Here is a 23,427-nt window from a genome sequence, read left to right on the forward strand (position 1 = left end):
CTTCTTGCCCCGTTTCGCTCCTTCTTCTTCTTCTCTCGCGCTCGTTCATCTTGTTTTCGTCAAAGGTGTGCAATATGTTGTAATATAGCAGGAGTGAAAAGAATGATATTAACACGAAAATGATGAAAATATCAAGAGGTAAATAGAAAACAAAGACGGGACGCCCGAAAAAGCCGTATCATTTTAAACGTGTGTGTACCAGACTCGTACGAAAAGGTATCCCTCCAAAAAAAAAAAGGATCGAAGTGTGAAAAAAAAATCAAACTTTCCAATTCTGTTTCGCATTTCTCGCTCAACCGTTCTACACATCGTCTGATTTTCCCCGAATTCGTTTGGTTCTGGGCCATTTGATCAGTCAGAGGGAACGAGGGGCGGGAGGGAAGGAGGGGTTGAAAAGGGAAAAATTGAAGGAGAGACGCAGGCGGCCACGGGGGGAGGGCGGGGAGGGGGGAGGGGGAAGGGGGTGGAGGAATGTAACTCCGAGATAAGGAGAACGGCGGGGAAAAACATCTCTCATAAATATAAAAAATATAAAAGCTACCCTTTTGATGGAGTATCCCTCCTCCCTCCTCCCTCCCTTTCACCCTCCGCCCGCGCGTCGCGCCCGCTCCCTTCACCCTTAATATCAGAGCAAAACGCGACCACGTCGCCCGGCTCTCTGGGTTAGACCATTGCCCGTTCGTAGCCGACAGACCCTCGTACGGGCGTGTTTAACGACCCTTAGTTTACGGAGCTTCGTATTTTGTTTAAAATTCACCCCGCAAAACGACCGTCGATCCAGCGCTCGACGCTGCGGCTATAGGTATAGGTACCACGGCGAACAGACCGCACGGTGAAAATTATCAAGAGATGGTGGAAACGAGGAGAATCGCCCGGCCGGTCCTCAGCAATGGCTGCACTCCTCGCCTACTCCTTCTCAAGTTATCCTTCAGCAGCGAGCCGAGTGCCACTTGATACTTCGAAAGCCACCGCGCCCGCCGCTGTTTCGTATAAGCTACCGAAAGACGAAGTACCGATGCCCTGCAGTTCTGAGGAATGGAGTTTACGTTCAATAGATACGACACGCGGCGCTTTTAGTCGACAATTGTAGGGGGCACGGTTTAATCGGCCCACCGACCAATAAGACGCGTAAATAAACGAACCGGGAGATTTTGGCTCGTGAGAAATGTGGGACGCAAAGTCAAAAGTACTAGAAGATGTGAGAAGATGTTCAAAAATGGCACATCATGCGTAGAACGACGAAATCGTGCCAGAAAATTAAAAAATTCATTCCCGGAGTTCGATAAAATCAGTCAACACTGAGTGAAATGTATTAAAGTCACCGGAAAGAATCAAACGCGAAGAATTACTTTCTACTTATACAAATGTGTAAAGAAAAAAAAAATTTACAAATAGTCACTGCAAGTATGCTGTACTAATTTTTCCAGTGATACACTCATCGCTGAAGATCAGTGATAATTTACCGATATCGGTAAAGTTTCGCCCTGTTAATATTTAGGTAGACAGTATCTTCAACGTAAAAGTTCATTTGCTATTCCGACCCTCCGAAAGCCATTGTAAAAATCATTCAGAGAGAGAGAGAGAGAGAGAGAGAGAGTGAGGAATGGGAAGCCCGCGGTCGCATATGGTATCGCATTTCTCCCCGGCTCTGTGTGTTTGAGGTATAACGTATTGTGCGATACGACGGAGAGCGTGGGGTGCATAACTTAGACGCGGGCGCGCCTTAAACCCATGAATTTCTATAAATTCAGCGGGGCCACGGTGTTCGTAACGGCGCGGCGTGAGGCGGCAGTGTCGCCGTTGAAGGTAACGGGGGCGAGTTCTTTTCGCTCGGTATCCGCGCAGCGACGATTCTCTGCCCCTTTCGCAAAGGCGCCCCGCAGGAGCCGGTAGCAGGTGGAAGAACGACGGCGTTCCCTCCTTTTCCGCGAGGAGGTGGCTTCTGCATTTTCGAACCGAGCAGAGACCGGCCCCGTGGTGGGTACAATACGGAAAGTACGGAGGAGCAATAAACCAGTTTTATTTCCGCGGGGTGGGTTTGAAATTCTAGATGGTTCGGAAGCACCGCGAGACCGATGGGGAGGAAGGGCGCGAGCAGCTCTCTCGGCCTAGTTGTGGATTCAGCGGGGGGCCTCATACATATGGGACCAATTTACAAAAATTATATTCAGAATAAGCGAGGGCCGTGAGGGGGTGGCAGGGGGTGAGGGGCGACCCTCGAAACGTCCTAAGCGGCGTCATTGTCGAAGGATTTTCAAGATTTCGGATGTCTCCTCAAGGGCTAGCCGCAGCTTCCGGTCCGGATAGAGGTTTTCATTCACCGCCGGATCGAGAATTAATTCTTTGCAAGCACCACGGAGCGATTAATTTACGGGAAGGATGAGCGGTTCCCGCACCGGGATTCCTGCAGGATCCGAGACGCTGTCAAGAGCACTGATTGAAATATGGGGTGGAAAAGCCCTGGGCGGCGACGGCGGCGGCGGCGGCGGTGGAATCGAGACGAGACGAGGCGAGTCGCGCACAATTTCAAGCTCCGAACCCGAGAGCACCCTTTAGGCGAACCTTAAATTATCTTAAATTATTCATTACCAAAATTGTAGCTCGCCGTCCCGCCCCATCCACCCCTCCACTCTGTAATCAGACGAACGATGCTATAACAACTGATCTGAAATTTATGCATCACGGCCGCTCGACTATTCGCGCCGCATGCATTATCCCCTCTCTCGAGGGAGGCTACCCTCCCCCCCCTCCCCCCCCCCCCCCCCCAGCCCGCCGCATTTCCGCTACTCAGACGTATCAAGGTGCACTTGCCCATATGCGGTCTACGGAAAGGATTGTTGTGTGCAGGCACTCGGGAAAACCAAACCGGGCCAGACTTCTTATTCAGACGTATAACACATGCTGAGAGTCTGCTGGGGATATGTGTGTGTGTGTGTGTGTGTGTCTGCTGCAGGGGTGGGTCCGGATAATATAAACGTTCTCGCGCCCCGCGCCCCTTTCTATCCGGGTATACCGTGCATTTGTCGCACGACGATTTACCTCGCGATCAACCCGAACGTGCCGGATATACAGGGCCGGTGATGCCACGTACTGGGTGGTCGGGAAATACGGTTTTTAGCAAACGTGGAGAGGAAAAGGCTCTGCACGTTTTGTTGAACGACCAGAAACTGGTATCTCTTCAGTGACATTCGTGCAACGCTTTTTAATCGTTGAAACCGAACATTCCTTACCATCGAAACTCGATATTTTTGGATTTTTCGAAACGCGTAAATTTTTTCTGATTTTTCATAGGTCACATTGGACGCTATGTGAAAATTTCAACCTAGTGATAAATTCAGCACTTTTGATTTTCGAGATTTATATCTTCGGTAGAAATTCAATGTCACCTAGGTTGACGAAATTGTCAAATTCGAATTTAGCACTTTTGGAGAATATCTTCAAAATGTAAGTATAACAATTCATCCGGTTATTCTCCAAGAGTCTGCAGCAAAAAACGATGAATCAGGTTTTTCACACTTGCATGCATCGCTTGAGTCTCACGACGCATAATTAATCGTTATTCTTGCTTCGTACTTTCATAGGCGTTCCAACAGCGAATTGACACTGACAACGCGAAGTAGGTAATCGAAAGTTATTGTCCCTCAAAGCAATCAATTTTCGTCGGTGTTCTCTCGGTATTTTCTTATGCAATATACATCAGCCTGATATACGGCGCGATGCGCGATACTACGGGCTTCGTGAATAAAGAAGTAGGGTATAAGAGAGGTGCGGTAAAAAGAAAGGTGTGAATAGCACTCGGCGCCATGGAGAATTGATTCCGTCATATCAAACGAGGGCTACGTCTAGGTAAAGTTTGACTTACGAAAGTTTGTTCTACTCACATTTCGGTGTTTATCAAACAGAGTAGGTATACTCTGTGTTGCTCTGCTTGTCTAAACGAACACTGAGAGAAATCCTAATTCACTCACGAATCGTAACTGTAGTCGACACTTTTTTTAAATAAAATACGATTTCGAGTCGGAACCAAACCGAACAGTTCCGTACTGACCGATATTCCATTGATCACTAGCCACTGCACGGTCGAAGCTCCAATTTTCGTGATTCGCTTCACTCGGCGCGTACCTAAACACAACAGTCTCCTCTTACTTCGTAAACACCAACGCCCAATGTTTACATTACACCTCTCAGAGGGTAAGAATCACATTTGATAGTCAGTATCGGTACGGAATTCGTCGCGTAACGTTCGTTTCGTTGTTTCGTGAGTGAGACGTTGAGTGAACAGTGTACGACAAGTGATTGTTTTCTTATATTCGTCACGTGCAGACCCAACGTTCATTAGACTCGAGATTCATCGATCTTCGGTCACATTCACCCCCAGCAGTACCACAGTTGAAAAGTAAGTGCTTGTTGACAAGAGAAAGAATACAAAAAACAATAAACAAATTAACCACTCACTCAAATCGTTCCCAATGTCGCGGGGAAGTCATTAACGCCAGGAGTCTGCGTAACGCGTAATTCGAAGCTCCCGTTTCATTCGAAAGAGGAATTATGCATGTACCCGGGCAATAACGCGGCATGTCCCACACGCATGCCACGCTGGCTTGTGATTAAAGCGTTTGCGCCGGTAGTCACGTGGGGGCTGTTCGTTTTGAAAATTGCGTTAATTTGCCAGGCAACTGAACGAACGAACGAACGAACGAACGAAGTCGGGGTGAACTGCTGGCTGGTATGTACCTAGCCTGGATTCGTGACTGACGCGGTAATCACTGTACCTACAATCACTGTGTTGAATCGCTGTGAAATCATCCGCCGCATTCGAGCTTCGCAAATAAAATACCTGCCCGCCGGGGTATCGCGGGGGGCGCATTCGGCATTACACGGGTGTGCATCATACACGTGCACGCGAAGCTGCGCTTTACACTTACACGAATGTTCAGAGTGGTCGAAATTACCCATATTTGTCTAAACGCTGTGCGTACAATCGGCTTCTGAAGCGCAACCCGCATTCCGCTGTATACGAGCTCCCGCATGCTTCAAACCCCGCAGCGGTCAGAGTCAGGTGAGCAAAAATCAACATCGTCGAACATTTTTGTTTATACCAGAGGTCGAATTTTACCGTATTTTACCGCGTGTGACCGGGATACCGCATTTGCAGATTCATATTTGAGTTTGATATACTTTGAACGAGTTGTTTTTTTTTTTTTTTTTGTTTAGTTTGCAAATATTACATAAATAAATAGACACGGAGTATTTGTGTTTGCCGTTACTTGTGCCGGAGATTTTTCTTCCCGTAAGTGGGAATGGAAATTGTGAAGGAAAAATTGAAGGTTCCACTAACCTCGGGTCGAATGACGCGGCATTTACCCCGCGAACCACGAGGCTGTAGGGGGTTGCACACATCAAACGACGACGTACGGAAATAATTAGGGAAAGATAACGACCTTTCGCACGGCTTGATACGAATGATAGAGTTTAATGAAAATCTTTTAATTAAAATTTTCGAGTGAAAGAAGCGCAGCCGCGAGAAGAGGAGCCGGGTTACGGTGTGGGTGTATATAAGGGGCAAGGTGGAGTAGGAAGAAAGCGTGGCTCCTCGTTCAGAGTCGGTGGAAAATGTCAAGTGTCATCGCGATAATTAATCATTTATTAATTGGCAAGAAAGACGCGTATCATCCCCTCAAATTGCTCAATTTTCCCTCTAAGCCACTCGTGTTAACTACCCGGTAAGGTATAATTAATTCTAATTAATCAATGCCCGCCTTCGTGTCATCTAGTACCTAGTTAGAGACACTTCTCGCCCGCGCCGTCACATAACCCACAAACCGACAAGTTTTAACAAATCACCTTTCACCACCGCTACTCCCCACCTCCAGGTACACACCTACTCACCTGCCGTACTCCGTGCGATTCGTTTCCAACATTTCGCGACTTGTCTCGAACTTGTGTGAAATTTATGACGCCATTTGATTCTTTGATCGAAAAAGCCACGTTCAGCCAACTTCTTTCACCCTCGATTTTGAAGTTACAACTTCGATCCAACAACGTGGACCAGCCTTTAGCCCTGCGTGATGTGATTACTATAATCTGGATAAATTTGTATTCCAAAAAGCTGCTTTGCGGTGAATTTCCTCCCTTCAGGAGACGCTTCGGTTGATCGCTAACGACCCAACTAGCCGCACTCGTTTCAAGTAATTAGCAAAAGCGTGACGACCCAGAACCTGAAATCATTTAATTCTCCGAACTGTACTACACATTGGACTTATCGCATGTATAAAACTTGAACTTTAATCCTTTTAAATAAATTCTAACTCATTTCAAATAAATACTTCGAATAAGTATACTCGTAACCCTGAGAATTTTGAAACAGAAATTCTAAAAACCTGAGCAGCCACGAACTTTAGTCCGCAACAAAAATAGTCTTTGATTTCAAACACGTATCTATCCGAACCTTGGCGACGGGGTGCAAAAATTGCCGAATCCGTACGGATGCAGGTGCGACGAGGTACAGGAAGAGACTCGGGCGAGACAATAAATGCGGAGGCGCACACAGCCGAGGCATCCTCGAGGATCGCACCGCCTTCCGGGCGGTTCCACGGAGCTGCGTGTTAATTAATTAGCACCCCAGCCTCCCTCGGGGTGCTCTTCTCATTTCTCTCGTCCCGTCTCTGCGCTCAGTCTCGAGAAAGTTTGCCGGGCTTGACGGGGTTCGTAGGAAAATATCTGGCTGCGGGAGCGAGCTCTCCCTTACAAAGTGACGAAGTCAACCGAGGGTCGAGCGTTTCTCCTATATCTGAACCGGGGTCGCCTCCCGCCGACCGTTCGATAAATTCTGAGCTTTACCCGACTCGGTTAAAAGCACGGCCCGCCGTCTCGCGAGTGTCCATCGCTGATACGCCGAAGAGAGATTCTCGGACGAGGACCGGGACCGGGACCGGGAGGGAGTCGCCCCAGGAGGGTGACGACCAAATAACCCGTGATTGATTCGGCAAAAAATTCCCGCCCCTCAAGGTACAAATTGAAAAATAAACTACACGTGTCGCGGTCTTTCTCGTCGTCGTCCTTGCAGTCCTGCCTGTGCCCGGCCCGGCATTCCTCGCGCGTCACGGAGCCATAAAATAATAAATTTTTACTCCACCATTTCCAAGCCGTTTCATTTCCTTTTCCCATTTGGCTTTTATTTATTTTTTACTCTCTCTCTTTCTTTTTCATCCTCCCCGCCTCTCTTCTTCACTCCGTTACTCTCGCGCTCGCGTTTCAAACGGCCTGCGAACGCTTGTCGAGTTTGTTACAGTACTTACGGTACTAACGACGTGATTATTTGCCTCGCTCTTTCTATACGGGTTTTGAGAATCGCACAATCGTCGTTCGGCCAAGCGCTACGCTTAACAAACTTCCCCCGGATCGCCGGATTCATTCCCTGTTACCAAAATTGCTTCTTTCTCGTCACGCCATGCCGTTAGCCGTGATCGATTTACAGCTATTATTTGCTCAATCCACTTCGCTACAGGGGCTCGAGGGTCTCAGGTGCATCGGCAGCCTTACGATTTTATTCGATACGCTCCCTGGCCGCCACGGGCTTAAACCGATAGCTCGGAGCGAGACAGGTGAATACCTTCGAAACAAAAGCTCCGCTTCACCTCGGCGTGTAAGCTCCTTACGTCGCGTCGTGCGTTCGTTTGAAAAACAGTTTCGCTTCGTGAAAATCTCTCTCCTAATTAGAATCGCGCAAGCTCGATTAAAAGACTTCCGTCCTCGCAAAGGCTCCACGTTACTCCGCTGCGTGCGAAGCTCATTTTTCATCGAGAAGAAGAGCCGATATTTCGGGAGCCCGTTAAGCGTACACACACCTCCGCGTAACACACACGGGAACGACGCGACGCGACGGGGGAAAAGCTCGCGTCAAGTTCGAGCGAGGCGCGGGTCGGGGGCTGCCGGGTGACGCGATAGCCATGAATATGGAGAGGCTTGTTACCATTGTAGTACAGCGGTGTAGTTCTGGCCTCGGTCTCGCCCGAAGCCCGCCAGACGTGCCCCCGTATCGCGCTCTACAGACGCCGCTCGCTGCGCAGCCATGTGTGAGGAGTATAATACACAGGAGCCACGAGGCCGAGGGTCCTCGACGCCTACGACCACTCCGGAGTCTTCGTTTTATTGTTTAACGCGGAAACGGGGTAAATTTTACAGGCCCCTCGTCCGACGCGCCGATGCAAAAATATACACGCCAAATGCGGAATGCAACTACTCTCCACCCTCCGGCCTCGTTACTTCGTTCGGATCATTTTACGGCTAGACGCGCGTTTCGCTCCTTTTTTCATATTTCGCCGCTGTGGTGCTTGACTGTGAGAGAAGGGGCATTATTTTTCGGGAAATATTATTCAAATATCCTGGATCTGAAATATCTGAACAATTATCCTGCACTTCCTGCCAGTTTGTTGTACGAGAATAACAATGGCAATGGTCGTAACTTATGCTGCGGTGTGGAGCGTGGATAAAATATCGTCCACCCAGATTTTTTTGACTCTGCGATGTAATTCGGTTCTATTTAGCCTGAAGAATTGTATTTTACTTCCATAAAGTGTGTAATAGTTTCAACGAATAGTAAATAATTTCTTCTCGGATTAAATGAAAGATTTATTGATTTTTTTGAATTATTTTCTACAATCCCACCGATAATATAATTTCCTCGGCACCATTGTACGAATCAATTCCAGTGAATGGTACGTAAAACGTATGTTCACAGCAAATAAGAGTAGCGCCAGCCGGAAAAAGAGCGGTGGGAACAATTTGCTGATTATGTTGAGGAGGTTTGTTCCAAAATTGGTCGCAAGCAGGCTAATAATTGGAAAAAATTACCGCGAGTCTCGTAGTCCGGTCGGCCATGCTCGTCCCTGGCTGTATATTCGCCGATGGTGGGCGGATTGAAGTACAGCGAGAACGAGGCTGGAATCCTCTCTGCTTTGGCGGCAGTTCCCATGCCGTGGACTTTAAGTAAATGATGATCGCTGCCATGGAAATTTGGTGGGGTCATTTTTTCACCCCGACTCTCCCTCTCCCTTATTTTCACCCTCGAGGGGCTCGCCTCTCGGGAGTTCCGTGGAGTAACTGATTCTCAAAGTAAATTGGAACGCAGATTGGCGCCGCGCGAAGAGCTCGACCCACCCTTTCACCCCCTCGAAGACCAGCTCGAACCTCTCGCTGAAATGGCCCACGGTAAATCAGCTGCAGATCCCGGTGCAACGCTGCATCGCGAGGAGAGGAGGAATTCTTTCGTGCTCTATGCAGGCCCGGAATGCGTATCTATATATGGAGATGAGTATTTTCAAACCCTATCGAATTACCGAATGCAATTTCAAACGATCAAACACGATTGGGTATCCTTTGATATTGAAACTCTGTAAAACCAGCTCGGATTTCCAATTTTCTGCTCCTCGGATCACTGCGATATCGAGGAAGCACCCAAACCGCCGTGCGGCCCGTCAAACACTCGACGCCAACTCGTTCGGGTTCGTTCATCTTCGAACTCCGAGTCTCTTCCGCGCACGATTTTTCGCAGGTATTCAAGGTGACGGGGTGCGAACAGAGGCCGCAACCAACTCGCAAGCTGCACGCTGACCATCTTCGGAGAAAGTGGATGAAAACCCCTGAGCCTCTCGACCCCGCCGTACCATCACGCCCGTGACACTTGGGCTGGCAATGTTGGCGTTGGCGGGTAGCGGAAGGGAGAGGAGAGGAGAGGAGACGAGAGGCTTCGACCGGTGGACCGAAGTGTCAACACTTCGCAACAGCCCTTCCCAACCCCATCCCGGTATCCCGTTGCTTCCAGCATCGTCGCAGCTCGGGGTCACACCGCGACCATTTGCCTGTGTGGAGGATCGTACGAGCACCTGGAGAAAGTTGAGTCGGCACCACGTGAGGAGAGTGCGAAGTGAATTGCGGCCGTTAAGCGAACAACCAGGACCCTGAGAGGGTGAGCGAGAAGCCACCAGGCGCCACACCGCACCAATGGTCAGCCGAACAACATCGGCAAACGCATCATGGGGGGATTTGTTCGCGACTTATCTCGAATCAATTCGGTTGTGTGTTGTACGTGTGTATACCCCGGCACCCGATCCCTCTTATGACCCCTTTTCACGGCACGAATGCCTCGCTCGACTCGCTCGTCGACTGTGTCAATAACTGATAGCATTACTGCCACCCGTTTCGACCACTATCATATATTAGCCAGGCGCCAACGTCCCGCTGCCGCGGCACCGACGCCGACAAGAATCCTTCTTCCTCCGCCCCCCCCCCCCCTCCCCTCCCGCATGAATTGGGGATGAAATTCTGATAGGCAGCTGTTAAGGAAATCGACCCGGTGGATCCGGAAATTGAAAATCTCTCTCTGGCTGTTCGGTTGATCCGATCAGAAAACTGATTCCGGTCAGAACCACTGCTTTGCCCCGTAACACATACGCGCTCCCACGAACCCACTCGCTCTCGAATAATATTTATTCATTGAGCAGAACTCCGTTTCGAGCATGCCGGCCAACGTGACCGTCTTGTTCGGCGTATAAACCGCCCGTGTACGATTCCTACGGTATTACACTCTTCCTCGATGGACCGTGAAAATTTTCATACGTAAGTACATAGCTGACGGGATTGGTTCTCGGATTTTGTCTCGTCGGATTGAACAGCCTCGTGGAATAGCTGATGAAGAACGCGGTAAACCGCCAAGAAAATAAGCCAGTCGATTCTTTTTCATCGAATCGTTCAGTCTCGCCAAATATACAGAAATGAATCGTGTTCCATTGGCAGTAATTCAGGAAACGAAAATGAGTTGTCCAATTGTTCGAATGACAAAACCAGAAAATAGAAAAATCCTCGACACTAAGGACCGTTGAATTTAATTCGTCGGATGAAAAACTTGGGTAAATTTGTTTGACTTCGTTCACCGGGATCGTTTGAACTCTCGGATTTTCCCTACTGGAAACTATTAACGCCTTTCCCCGGCTGTCGAATCATTCAAGGGGAAACGATCGCGAGAGGATATTTTTGACAGACGTTCAGACACGAGGTTATTAGACGTTTGCCGCGGCGCGAGGAACGGAGGAAGAGTCGGGGGAGGGGGGCATCGATCACTTTCGTTAATTGATTGCGGCGGGATCCTGGTGGGCGTCCTGACTGGCGTCGGGACACTCGAGGCGTCCCTGGGAGGACGTCGCGACGTAACTCGATCGCCGGTCCCCGGATCAACCTTTGTCACTTTGCTGGCGAGCATCGGAACTTTCTTTTCCGCGAATGTCACGACTTTTCCCGCTATAACTCGATACAACTTCTCTGGCACTGGCTTTGCCTCGATCCCCGCATCGCGTTCGGCTCCACCGCTAACTCTCAACACTGGTTTCATGCCAGACCGGCCGTCTTCGTTAAGCCCGTCCAATTAGCTCCCGACCCGAATCAGCCCCGGGAACTTGGACGAATCTTCAACCGGATCGTCCCTCATATCACGCCGATCCGGGAGTCGGTCCAGCTACTTTGGCAGCGCGTCAAACTTGCGTTGAGAGAGTGGGAGCGAAAGAGAGTTCCTTTGGTCTGACGTGGATTAAAAATCCGCGAGGGGGAGGAGGAGACGGGAGTGGTTGGTCCGGAGAAGCACCGGCATTTATCTCGAAAGTACAGCGGAGGGAGAACGAGGGGCTTTAGGGGTGGCCGCGAAAACACTTCGCCTTTATATCGTTCTATTAAAATAAAACGTTTTTTACGAACGTCTCTTTCCATTTCTAACTACTTCACAGGCGTAGGTAGGCAAGATACCACCTTACATCCGCCTCCGTGATGCAGCGATAGATGGACGGAATTCTTATCGCTTCCAACGGTCGAAGGTAAAAAAGTTTCCCACCGCCTCTCGACTGGCTTATAACACTCGGTCCGTTTAATTAATTCCTGCTCTATTGATCTTTTTCGTCCTCGCAAGGTAAGGAGACTTTTAATGTCATCGCGAACGCCAAACTCGTGATTAACAACAGGATCGAAAAATATTCGTCAAAATTGGATGAAAAGAATTCACTTCAGTGTGTCAACCACATAAGTGAACAAGGGGGTGGAAAAGGGATAGGGAAATAAGAGACGGGGTGGGCACCGGCTAATGGCACCTTAATGGCGGCCAAAAACGTACCCTGCCTAAAGTCCCGGCCCATTTCATCCTCCAGAGCAGCCCCGTCCTCGTTTCACTCCGGATCGCTAGCTGTCCAAGATAATAGAATTCCGCTCTATAATCTCGCGTTTTACGAGGACTGAAGGGAGTTGCGTTGGCAGCGGGAAATCGGGGTGATGCGGAGCAAGGGGAAGGGGGAAGGGAACGGAGGGAGGGGGCTTGTTTTCTCGAGAGAGATAAAAATGTTAATTTAAAAATAAGGCGCTAGTTGGGATTAATAGGGTAATAAAAAGGCTCGTTGTCTCCGGGAGTTTCTCTCTTGCACACCCTCCACCCCCACCCCTTCACCCCGCCGCCCGGGTAACCCGTGGCACCGCGTCGTCCCTGTCCCCGAACATAATAGGATAATTCAAAATTATTGCAAATTAGGAGGAACCTTGTTTGCCCGAGAATCACAGCGACAGGTTCGTAAGGAGAGCACCGAGTCGCTTCCGAACCGTTCCATGCTAATGCCCGGTGCTCTTCTCTCGTCCTCGGTCATGCGTAATTTGAGTACACATTCAATAAGCCGCTAACCTCCGCTAAGCCGTCCCGTTGTTTACTAATTAATTCACGACTCTGGGTATAACGGGGATTCTTTTTGTCGACCATGTAAAAAACCTCACTCCGAATGTTCCCCTAGTCCTTCCAAGGTTTGCTCTTCGTTACAAAGTCGTCGTTGACAGAATAATGTCACCGTCGTATTGAAATATATTTTCATCTCGTCAACGTATCACGTAATAATAATTTTAATAGAATTTTTCCTGGATACGGTAAATGGCTTGTAAATCGTGAAAAAAAAAAAAAAAAAAAAAAACTTCCATATAATATACATGTAGTAGACGGTTCCTTTGGAGGGTGAAAATTTCCTTCGTTTCACCTTCCGGAGATTTTAATTTACCCCCGTGGAGCTTTGGCGAGGAGGGTAAATTGAAATCGAGGGCTTTGACGAGGACAAATCGTTGCCGGGGCTTTGACCAGAGTACGATGCGAGCTCGCACGAAGTTGTCAGCGATTATTATAAGGAAAGTTGACCCGGGTTGGTCGGGGAGGACTCCCCCCGAGGTTACGGTCTCCCTTTTCCTCTAACTCGGGTTCCATCGCGTCTGCGGTAGCCGGCAAAGTGTAGCTTCCGATGAAAGTTGAAACGCAATTTTCGCCGAGCTCCGATCTAACTTACGATGCGCGCTACCGCGCGTCGTTGATATCTATATTCCCGGGCCGACTGGTTTAACTTTTACTGCCGCACGGTTATACCCTGCAGCACGGGGTGCAGGGCGCTCTCCCGCATGCTGCGGAGGAACGGATCGCAATAAGAGTTCCCCGACTCCGGTCTCCCGCCGCGTCGCCGAGGCTGACTCAATCCTGGCCGAGAGAACGCGCGGGGGTGGAAAAAAGGCACGGGGGCTAGGCTAGGCTATCGCAAAGCCGCGCACCGGCGGGAAGACGGGGTTTTTGATCCAGGCACTGCACCGAGCCCGAGGGTGCTTTGTATTCAGTCGAGGATCGGCGCTATCTGTTTATTCCGAAACAAACCCGTCTCCTCGAGGCCGCTCCGTGCAGCCGCCCGTTCGGAACGTCTCTATTTTACAAAATTGATCGCACACCCGACCCGGACTGCACTCCCGGATCCGAGCGCTCCGCACGTCACTTTCCGCACGCCGTGTCGAAGGCCTGAATCGAAAAGGACACGCTTTGCCCGAACGGACCGTCCTCGCTCTCGGTTATTAGAGTTCAATTCGAGGCGACAGAAACGTGGCTCGGCACTCGCCCCTCCATGTGATAAATATTCAGCGAGACACCGCCGCGATACCTTGGGCCGCATAAAGTGTCCTCGAAAAATGAGACAGGGGGCTAAATTCGTTCGACATTCCGTTATGTTCCCTTTCCTTTGCCACCGTATTGTAACGCGTTTCGACGAGGACGAAGGTGAAGGACAACGCGCCGGATGACTCGAGGCTCGCGGTCGGAAGCTGGAGCGATACAGTAATTAGAACTGAAACCGGTTACTTGATCCTTGGACGTTATCGCGTTTGATCTTTCGCAGAGACCTCAGCGGAACCCCTTCCGGTCATCCTGCAGGCCACGGGGCGTACGCGGATACATAAATATACAGATATACATACACGCCACTTCCCAAAATGATGATATTAGTTTGCGGAGAAGCAAAAACTCCCCTTTCTCCGTTTCACCCGGGGTTAATTAATCACAGCTTCTCCTAGCTGCGGGGTGTCTGTTGCGAAGCGAGAACTTCCAGAACATCCTATCCCATTCTCCCGTCTCTATCAATTGATCCTGCGGGAGGACGGCCTCAAGAAGCGAGTGTTCGGGCGTGGGGAACCGGAGACAACGACTGACTGTCAAGTAGCGACTGTGGTAGGCAGGTGCAGGGCACAACAGTTGCCAGTTAGCTCGGCTACGGGGGCTGGTGGAAGAGAAACTGTACAATAGTCAGCGGGACTGGGACGCTGCATCGCGCACGACTCGCGTGTGCGGAACCGGGAATAACAGGGAACTGGATTGGGAGGAAAGCACGCGCTGCCCAAGAGACGAAAAGAGCGAAACTTAGTAACCCCCGACCCTCTCTTCTCCGGTAGCAGGAAGAGCTCCGCAAGGGCGGATGGAGCGGTGTTCGCGCACGTGACCGGCGAACGAAGCAGATATCTCGGAAAACTATTGACCTCTTACCCGTGGCAATACACTACACAAAGAGCGGGGGAGCGCTACAACGAGAGAGGGAGGGGAGGGCTGAAACTGAAGCCGAACCCGAGAGAAGAGAGAGCTCTGATTAAATTCCCGCGGAATTTAGGTGATTCCACGTTGATTCGATACAACGCGTTTCATAGTTGGATGCACACGAATAAGAAGCAATAAAGCCTCGTTTGTTAAGTCCAAATTTCAACTCCAGCACCACGCTCGACCGACGGTGAACTGCAATTTTAGAAAAAACAAACGAGACAATGCTCGCGAAAAATTGGAAGAGGAAACAGAATCCGGAGGCCGAGAAATCGTTATTCCGGTCAACAATGTCGGCGCGATCGATATACCGAGAACTGGGATGAGAAAAGTACTCCGTTTCAATTGACACCCATGTTTTAGGTCCATTTTTGTTACCTAGGGTCTTCAACGACAGAGGAAATTTGTTTTTTCGCAAAAAGAAGTTGAAAAAAGTGCGGGTATTAAATCATTTTGGGTGAATTTTCTCGTTGATAATACTTCTTTTTGAAAAAAAAACTTTCTGGTTTGTTATACCGAATCACCCGCTGAGTGCGGTGAATTTTAGATCCCAGTGAACGTATGTTCTAATAAACAACAAGACCGCGTTACAGCCAACGCGAAAAAAGTGTGATATATCGGGCGTATCATATTCACGCGAAGCTTACCCCTAATTGCCGGTATCGCGTTGAACGGAGGTTGGAAAGAAGAACGAAGCCCCGCTGCGCACAAGTTTCATACCCTTTTATTATTCATTATTGTCGGTTTGTAAAACTGCGCGACGGACGCACGGGTAGAGGAACGTTGTCGTAAACCGTGCATACCGGGCGTGTAAATACCGGTCGGTATATCGCCGGGGTGGGCATATAACGTAGCTTATATTTTCCGAGAGCGGCGAAGGGGGCGAGTCACGGATGGATCGACGAGCCACGCGAAGGAAAGCCCGGAACGGAAACTTTCCATACGAAGGCAGTAAAAACCCGGCGTGGAAATGGATTCGGTGCGTCAACGAGGGCCTCGCCGGAGTCTGCTCCCCGCAAGATATAATAAAAAGTGTGTATCGTGATTCGCAGTCGTAAAATAAAATGATCGCGTTTGATGGACACACGTGCAATCCGTGTGTGGTTGTACGAGACGTACGTGCACGCCTTCGCGTAGCCAGGAACACTTCTCCGCGGTTGCCAATTAAATCGGAACTGACCCAAATGTCCGCCGCGGCCGAGGCGTGTGCCCAACCGGAAGCCGGGTGAATTATTCAATGCCTTTGAGTAGTAGAGCAGGACGACCACGCCGCCGCGCGAGGATCAAATTATATTGTCTCATGCACTATGCATTCGTCTCGGAATCATAAAAATTGTTTCATGATCGATCGGCGGAGGGTGAGGCCGAGGGGATATACGCTCCTGATTATCGGGATGAAACAATAAAGGGATTACACACGCGGCGTGTCCCTTAATTCTTGCCCGTCACTGGGCACGCTGTGGGGTGAAACCGCTGCAGCTCGGACCGAACACCCGGGGTGAAAGAGGGGGAAAAACAAAATCTGGGATTTCATATTCCCGCTTGTTTCGTAATTGGATATTGTCCGACCAGATTAGAGTTTTAATTCCACTACAGATATTTCGGACGGCTCGCTCATATCGCACCCGATTCCCCTCGTTGCAATAGGATCCGCAAAGCGCCGCGAATAATACACGGGCTAGAGACAGGTACACGCATTCGCGCGTTGGTTCGAGAAATAGGATAAAAAGAGAGGGTGCAAAAGGAAAGAAGAGCGAAGGGCGGGGGGAGGGGGGGGGGGGGGGTGAAAAAAAACAAAACTCAAATAAAAAATAAAAAAGCGGAAAAAGGGACTAGCGGGAAGAAAGGCGGTGGCGGAATATGCTGACTTCTCTCAGCGACGGGCTCTGGGCGACCACAAAGGATCCTCTTTCACGGTTCCCTCAATTCCGCGCCAGACATGCCCCCAGCAATTATCTACTCCTGACGCTCAGGACAGCAGCCGAAAGGCCACTAACGTCTGTCGCGTGGGATAACGCGCTTCCAGATGCGTCAATTTCTTTCGTATCCTTCGCCGGCTTGTTTTTCTATGTATTCGTGGATATTTTTTTTCATTTCTTTCTACCCTCTCACCTGGCCTTCGTCTTTGTTTTGGGTTTTTTCCCGCCCCTCCCGTTTCTCCCCACACCTGGTGAGCTGCATTCGGCAGTTGGGGGTGGTTTCGGGCCCCCGGCTTTTACCGGGGATGGTTACTGGCCTGATATGCAAATATATTCATTACGTGCGGGGCAGCGCTGCGGCCGTCGTTCCGGCAAAAACAGTTGAACCGCATTCATGACTGCTCCCTTAATTAGAGGCGTGGAAAGTGGAGAGGAGAGGAGAGGAGAGACGCGCCGCGTTGTATCGAGCGCAGGTCGGTGCAGGATCGGACAGCCAGGATCCGCCCGGTACAGGATTGATTTCGCGACTTGCCCGCAAGACCGCTGAGCCGAGGAAATTGAAGACCAGACTCTGAAAACGTCGAATGCCGTCCCATTGATCCTTGACAAACACGCGAGAGATCCCTTGTTTGTTCCAAAATGCACAACTTATGGGATTCGCGAAGCGCGCGAGTTCAAATCCCGCGATAGTCGAAACGGAACAGAGTCGAGGCGAAGCCGATCCTGCGGGAATGACGGGCGGGGAGGACAACGAGAACGATGCTGGACTCGAATAGTTGGGCAAACTTGCAACCCGCGGTAATCAATATCGCGGCTAATGGGGTCGCTGACAAGGCCGCGCGCGCGGAAGCGGATCCAAGAGATTTGGCGATCCAGGCGTCCTTCGCCAGGGTCGATCCTATCCTTGGTAATTAGGATCGAATAAGATCCGGTGTAATCTCCTTCTGTACGGCTTTAAAAGCCGGGAAATCCGTGGAGAAAAATCGCGAAGCCCTTCCTTTCGGAGAAACCCGAGCAAAGCTGGACAATACTTGTTCCGACTGGCAACTCAAGCTCGGTGCAACCCACACATGGATCCGGGTACGTGTACCTCTGCATACACACTCCTACATCCGAGTAGCGCGCGGTCGAGAGACAGCTTGCCCAACAGCCAACGGAAACGAATTACCCCTTGGCTACAAATCACAGAAAGAGAATACAACAAATTAAGAACTGCTCGCGGCCCCGTTTCCCAGCTCCGGCTTTCCGGATTGAGGCGACGTGACGTGACGTCCGACAAGACGAGAGAGCAACGCTTCAACGCGATACGGACGGCTGACGTCTGCAGGCTTCTTTCACTTTCCGCGAGAAGAGGTGACGAAGATGAAACGAACGCAAGCCCGGAGCTTTTCTTTCCCTTCGGAGGGCGCTTTGGTTGGTCAGCGACTGCAGGTGTGACGCGAATTTGGTGCCCCAGTTGCTTGTTTTGAACGCACCTATGCCTTTGACTTTGCTCGAAATTACATGATCAACTGAACCGTTTGAAAGCTAGTGAATTTCTGGGGGAATCTAGACCGCTGATTCAGTCGGGCTTAAATTGGTTCACGTTCGAATCCAACGATCCGTTTCAATTGCCTGGCACATATCACCGTGGCGATAATTACGGTACGGAGAATCGTTGCAATATAGATGATGCATGATCAGCGGAAAAAAACTGTCGATAAAGCGATTAATAAATACTTCGAGAAGCCTCGGCGAGCGGGTTCTGGTCCAACTTTCAGACGGCGTGGTTGATCCGTGCGAGCGTTAAATATCAAGGAAACGTTAATGGAGCGCAAACGGATTAGCTAATAAATCTCTAGCGAAGAGTCAAGCGAGGTGCGAGAGGAGTTGAGCCGAACGGAGCTAGTCGAGCGGATGGCGGGCTGCTGCTGCCGCTGCTGGGGATTCATTAACCGACAACGCGATAAATATCCACTCGCCTTGCGCGCCACGCGGACGGGCTCCTGGAACAATAGTTATACAGTATATTTATGCAAAGTTTCGCCGAGCCGGTTGGGGCGGCATTGTGCACCCCCGACGTGCCGTTGTCTGAGGGGGTGGTTGACGCCGCCGAGGATGCCTACCCCCGAAAGCAAACGCCACCCCCGTATCACGTCGCGACTCGAGACGTCCAAGGTCCGTCCGGGCGGGCGTTGGGCCAAACAAAACCGGTGCGAGCGAGCGCCAAGTTTCCAAAGTTTACCAAGTTTCCAAATTTCCGGCAGCTCGAGACTCGACCGCGATGCCGGGGGTCCGTTTGACTTGGACAAGGACTCCCACGGTCTTCACGCTTCGAGGGGGCGAGCACTCTGACGCTGCGGTGATCCCAAAACTCCATCACTCCTGGTCCGACTCATGAACGATAAATGGGCAGAGTGGGATCGCGATATTCGTTGAATGGTCGTGTTTCGAGACACCTTCGCATGATCGTGAACGTCCACCGTAATGCGGAACTTAAAAAGACACCTGTGAACGCGATGAACAGTCCAATATTACGAATGTTGTAATACCAACAGACTGAAAAGTCGAAATAAACATGACCTGAGATTAACCAAATTCCTCGCAACACGGTTCCTGCAGTAGGGAACGGAAAGCTACTTAAAGTTAAAAAACAAAAAAAAAAAAAAACGACTGGCACATCTCTATAGTCGAATTCTAGAAATATGCTCGAACTTTGTTAGGCATTTTTCATGCACAATGACACACTGATATCAACAAACTAGCACAGTGAAGATAAATTCTGATCATTCCAATGCGGTTCGTTCTTCACAGTGAAGACAGGAGACGGAGATACGCGTTTCGGGGCAACATTCCACGTCTGACGAACGGAACCCGTGATTACGTAAATCCGTACGAACGAATGGCACTCTCGTAAAGCCGTTAATCCCATCAAACGATATGACACGTGAATCCGTGTCGAGATACATAATAAACAACATAATCAGATATCGTGATCAAAGAGTGTGTACGGTTCAATTTCTCAACTCACGAACCAATTTCTTAAACAGCGCGACTACGGCTTGGTTTATGAATACCAAATGTGGAAATACAGAAGCTACCGGTATAGTCGAGCACAACCGAGTACAACCTCAGCGGTATGTCGGTTCTAATTTGAGTGGATATAGGAGCGAAAGAGAGAAGTATAGTTGGCCGAAGGGAGGGGGTATGATGTGGATTAGAGAAAGGCGGAAAGCTCCTCGCGTGTTAATTGTTAAATTGGCAAAGGCACTTCGTCGAGCAGTGATCAACCACCGTAGGGCGGGAAATAACCCCGCGTTCAATGGGCATTCGTGCAGCAAAGAGTTTTCGGAAGTTTGATCGCCGCTTTTGTCGGTTGGGTCGTGGTTTACGGGGGGGTCGGTGGTTTTCAGAGATACGTTGCAGGCTTCGTGGCAGCTCGAGCGAAGAAAAGTTGTTATCTGGTTCCTCATCCCCGGGGCTTCGGGTGGTGATAAGCCGGGGATTTGTATCCTTGTGTACGGCAGACGCGGCGCGGATTGAGCCCCGTTTCGTCAGCCCGTGCCGCGTGGCGTAGATCCGAAATTAGGGAAAATTAGTAGCGGGATCAGGCGTTACTCGGACCGGCTGAACGCCGAGTATTAAGTTCCGTTCAACCCTTGTCTTGGGCCGACCCAAATCGCCCGGCCCAATCGAATACCCAAAGTTTGTTCGGGCGGTCGGGTGAACCGGCGATCGATTTGCCAGCCAATTTCCACCGTTCGTCAGGATAACAATTCGCGGCTCTGGTACCGACACATCGGTCCCGACGAACCGGCGACGATCCCGTCGCTCCTGGCTCGGGGGTGGGGGAGGAAGAGGGCGCGGTATTGAATGAATAACGAGGTTATAAACGGAGGAAATGACAGGAGGGCAAAACGGTATTTCAACCCTAATAACTGGAGCCCTTAACATCGCACCAACTCCACGCCTATTTCCTCAATCAAGGGGTTGAATCGATACGCAAGGGATGTTCCCAATTATCACTAACTACTGCTTCGCGAATGAGATATACTCCGGTTGGTGCTAATTAACCACGACTCCCGCCGCCGCCGTGCCCGATGTTCTTTGGCGGCGACTTCGACGCCTCCCCTCCGACCCGTGACACTCGACGTTTTTACCCGACGAATTCGGCGACGTCGTCTCGACGCGCGTTGACTCCGAATGGGAAAAGATACCGCGTGTAAAAGGCGCTCGGACTTCGCTTCTGCAAATTGGCCCCGTCCCGTTTCACTCGCACCAATCACTTACGCTTTAGTGACAGGCTTGTCAAGATAGAAGCTTCGGGAGCTTTGCCTGACCCGGAGCCTCGGATGGTGTTGCCTTCTCTAATACCCTAACCGCCTCCGTGACTCTGTGTAACAGCGCTGATAAAAGTCGCCTCATTCACTGCCAAGTCACGGATGGTGTATCATCGATTTTCCAAAGAGAAAGCCCCGAATTACATAATATCTTAAGTCGAATATATTCCTGGCCATTCTCCAACCAGACTATGTATGATGGATGACCATTATTACATCGCGGATGCGCACTCCGAAGTGCTTCGCCCCCTTTTCAACGTACCAAGCACTGCGCGTTAATTGGGGAAAAAATTGGCTGTTTCATATCTCGACCGAGTACCTCGAGCCGCTTATTGTTTGTTTGATTGTTTTTTGTTTTTGTTTTTTGTTTTTTTTTCACTTCTTCATCGGCGTCGTCACTTCGGCAAACCAGACGCGTCGACCGCGCATTCTCCTGTCGCCGTTCGCTCACATCGCGTGATCGGTTTCACACCATTTCGCGCAATTCTCTGCTAGACGGTACCTTGGTGCCCACTGCGTGCGCGGCTATAAATCAATTCAGAGCAATTCTCTTCTCCACCCCCGTTTTCCGGCGGAGGGCCTCCACCTCCACCCTCTGGATTCGCCACCCCGCCACGTCGCCATTTGATGATCAGACACGCGATGTAACAATTACTAACCCGCGGACCGAACATCGCTCATAATATCTATCACTCGTGAGTAAAACGGTCGACTAATGAACCCCCTCCAACAGGGCAAAATCACCGACTCTCTCGCCAGCTTGCATCTATTTCCCACTGCAAAATACTCCCACGGATCTGTAATCTCGGTGTATTGGAGAAAAAGGGGACGATTTGTTTTTTCAATTATATCGGACACCGAGAGCTTGCGAATATTGCAGCCTCAAAATTGTTTACCATGTAAAGATGATCGTGACGTGTCACGAATTTTCCGGCGAAAAGAAAATAATGTATAAAATCATCATAACCGTCCATGATCAGAAACGTGTCTATCAAGTGTTCGCACCTTTGACCAATCGTCGAGAAATGAATAACATGATTGGTTTCAACTGAAATAGTTCGCGATGTATATTACCTACCGGCAAATTGACGGAAAATTTGAATCAGTTGGGAATAAAGGTTATAACGCGTGTTACGACGAGCGCAATTCATGTTTCGAGAAGTTAATAGTTTGTGTAGATATGTATGCATAGGTATGTACCCCGCACTATACGTATATAATAAAACAAGTTTGCCGCGCTGGTTTGTTGTACAGGTGCTCGAAATATGCATGTCAAATTCAGCGTTTCCGTGTATGAATTTACTCTCGGTACCGAGGGAGAGGGGGGGGGGGGGGGGGGGGGGTGGGGATTGCGAGGGGCGGCGCGGCAAACCCAATTGTCGAAGTTTGTATATGACGGGGTGGTGTGGGTGGGGGGTATACGTCGCTCGTGAACGGCGCACGTAAAGAATTATTGAACCACGGCGTGTAAGCCGTCGCGAGTGCGATAACGCGGGTGACGCGAGCTGAAATGGCGGGAGTTTACCTGTCGAAAAGGGAGACAGAGAGTAGAACAAAAAAAAAAAAAAATGTAGAAATAAAAGAAAAATAAAAAAGAAAAATAGAAAAAAGTTTGAAAAGCTATTTGCGCCGGCATTGCGCCCACGCCTGTCGCAACAAGGCCATTGGTTGTGGGTGGTCTTCGTCACGGTGCGCGCGTGTGTATGCACGCGTTGCGAACACAGCCCCACGACCTAATATTCAGTTAAAAGTTTCGATGCGGCGGAGAGGGTGAAAAGTTTCATCGAGATAACGAGAGAGGGCAGCCACTGGTAGGTTGGTATAAGGAACCTGAAGAACCAGCCCGCGCATTTGCTATTCATGAACAAGAAGAGTCTACTGGGTTCTGCTAGCTTTAATATTCCATCATTTGGAAATTAGCTCTCTTTTTGAGACGGAACGCCCGCAACGTGGGAGGTTATGAGCTTAATGCCGCAGAGAAAGAAGGCTTCCCCACGGGGAGGAAAGGGGGGAAAGGAAGTGAGAGAGAGAGAGAGAGAGAAAGAAAGAGCCAACCATCGTCCGTGGTAATAAAACGAAAAGCTTCGCGCTTATGCGCTACGTACCGGTATATATATATTGTAGCGAAGTCGTGCTTGCACCCCTTGTACACCTTGTAAGAATGGCCAAAAATAACCGATTATTTTTCCCCAATTAATCGAGCATAATCGATTATTTTTCCACGCAATCAGTTTTTGGATTTCATACTCCCATGAACGACGCAATACATTATCAATTTGTG

At 49.8% G+C, this 23,427-nt stretch overlaps 1 protein-coding gene across 3 annotated transcripts in view; it reads right to left on the bottom strand.

Moving 5' to 3' along the window:
* LOC124185439 (nucleolysin TIAR) overlaps positions 1-23,427 on the bottom strand; it is a 272,445-nt gene that overhangs the window by 196,506 nt on the left and 52,512 nt on the right. The window contains exon 1 of one of the 3 annotated variants that reach the window (XM_046576223.1): positions 3,882-4,038. The exons of the other annotated variants lie outside the window; for them this stretch is intronic. The gene's annotated coding sequence lies outside the window, so the exon portion shown is untranslated. Of the gene's footprint in view, positions 1-3,881; positions 4,039-23,427 lie in introns of those variants that run through there. 3 annotated transcript variants of the gene reach the window in all.

Source organism: Neodiprion fabricii, chromosome 6, assembly GCF_021155785.1.
Source record: "Neodiprion fabricii isolate iyNeoFabr1 chromosome 6, iyNeoFabr1.1, whole genome shotgun sequence".
Taxonomy (NCBI): domain Eukaryota; kingdom Metazoa; phylum Arthropoda; class Insecta; order Hymenoptera; family Diprionidae; genus Neodiprion; species Neodiprion fabricii.